Genomic DNA, 2,001 nt, shown 5'->3' on the forward strand with positions numbered 1-2,001 from the left:
TGAGCCAGCAACGTGCGCTCACAGCCCAGAGGCCAATAACCGTGTCCTGGGCTGCATCCAGAGCAGCGTGGGCAGCAGGTCGAGGGAGGGAATTCTGCCCCTCTACTCCGCTCTCCTGAGACCCCCCCTGCAGTGCTGCCTCCAGTGCTGGGGCCACCAACACAAGACAGATGTGAACTGCTAGGGTGGGTCCAGAGGAGGCCACAAACATGATCAGGGGGATGAAACAGCTCTGCTGTGGAGAAAGGCTGAGAGAGTTGGGGTTGTTCAGCCTGGAGAAGAGAAGGCTCAGGGGAAATCTTACTGCATCTTCCAATGCTTGAAGGAGCCTTTAAGAAAGACAGAGAAAGACTGTTTAGCAGGGACTGTAGTGACAAGACAAGAGGCAATGGTTTTAAACTGAAAGAGAACAGGGTTAGACTGGACATAAGGAAGAAATGTTTTACAGCAAGGGTGGTGAGACAGTGGACCAGGTTATTCAAAGAAGCTGTGGATGCCTCATCACTGTAAGTGTTCAAGATCAGGCTGGATGGGCCTTTGAGCAACCTGATCTAGTGAAAGAAGTCTTGCCTATGGCAGGGGGGTTGGACTAGATGGTCTTTGAAGGTCTCTTCCAACTCAAACCATCTGTGAGTCTAAAGGTGGTCTTTCCCTGTCTGCCTTAGGTCGTGGTCCTGACCAGGCTCTTGCTCTCCTATTCCTGCTAGAACAGTGTTTAGGTCATTGAGATTTACAGGAGGTGATTGTGGTGGGATGTCATATCACCAACCAACTCCTCCAGCCCCAGGGTGGCTGGGTCCATGGCCTGGAGCTGCACTGGGACCTCATCCCTGCTTTAGTGCTGCCAGGGCTGGGGCAAAGCCTGGGCTTTGGCAGCTCAGGGAGAAGCCGGCTCCCTGCTCGTGCCATGTGGGCTGTCCAGAAACAGGGATCTGAAATATCCCGTATGGGCTTTACACTCCCCAAAAGTGCAGTTTTTCTGGTGTTGCAGGTGTTACTCAGGGCTGCTTGTGTGGCTGCTCTCTGGACCAGGTGGGTGATGTGACCCTGGGCAGATGCTGCCAGTTGAGCCAGCTCGTCCAGCCGCAGCCCTCAGGCACTCTGGTGGCCGTGATCCCAGCTGGTCCCACACAGTGGGACACGGCGCAGGGAGCCCAGCCATGGGGAGCTGGTGGGGCCTGAGCAGCCTGAGTGGTGGGTGGGTGACAGTCACAAGGGGTGCTCGTTGATATGTGTGTACATGGGCCATCCCAGGAGCCCCCACCAGCCCCACGCTGCAGTTACATAATGGTTTCAAGAATGTAAAGATGATAAAAACATGTTACTGAGTCCCCAGCTGGGGACAGGAAGCACGGGTTTGGTTTTGCATCTTGCACGGGACCGGCAGCTGGAGCTGGAGATGGGCTTCATCCTGCCTCTGCCCGGGGTCCGGCCACGCTGGGCATGGGAACCCAGCACCCTGCTGCTGCTGGGGAGTCCAGAGGGGAAAAAACCAGCTGTGCTGGGTGCAGTGTGTGGAGTTCTCCATGTCTGCAATTTCCTGTGTCAGTGCAGCCTTTACCCTGACTCACAGCCTGGTTTTTCCTCCCAGAATAAACCCTTCCACTCATAGAAAGCATGAGTGAAGGTACTGAAGGCCCCAGGCTGGGGGGAGCAGGGGGTTGTGGGCAGCCCCACTCCCCTCTGTGAGTGCGGGGATGGGGTGTGAGCCCCGTGTCCTGACTGTGGTGGGTCCTTGTCACCAGGTCCCTCCCCACACCACTGGCTGGTGTCAACTGGGTACGAAATCCTGACACCCTGTGCTGCTGCCACCGACCGTTGGCAAAGCCACCTGCGGGAGTGGGCAGGGAGCCAGTGTCTGGCAGCAGCTGCCCAGCCAGCATCCTCCATCCCCATGCGCCCGGGTGACACCTCCTGTCTCTCCTTGTGGGTGGCGGTGACAGGACAGGGTGAGCAGTGGTCATGACGACGGAGACGGGCCCTGGTTCGGAGGTGAAGAAC

General features: G+C 57.2%; 1 protein-coding gene across 1 annotated transcript in view; it reads left to right on the forward strand.

Annotated features, from left to right (window-relative positions):
* Window positions 1–1,962: 1,962 nt before the first annotated feature.
* The window catches only part of LOC104532195 (band 4.1-like protein 1), a gene marked incomplete at its 3' end in the record, with an annotated part of 7,226 nt that continues 7,187 nt past the window's right edge, over window positions 1,963–2,001 (forward strand). Inside the window, exon 1 of the mRNA XM_010177332.1 lies at window positions 1,963–2,001. This exon is cut by the window's right edge and continues 127 nt beyond it.

Source organism: Antrostomus carolinensis, unplaced genomic scaffold (genome assembly GCF_000700745.2).
Source record: "Antrostomus carolinensis isolate BGI_N321 unplaced genomic scaffold, ASM70074v2 scaffold14241, whole genome shotgun sequence".
Lineage (NCBI taxonomy): Eukaryota > Metazoa > Chordata > Aves > Caprimulgiformes > Caprimulgidae > Antrostomus > Antrostomus carolinensis.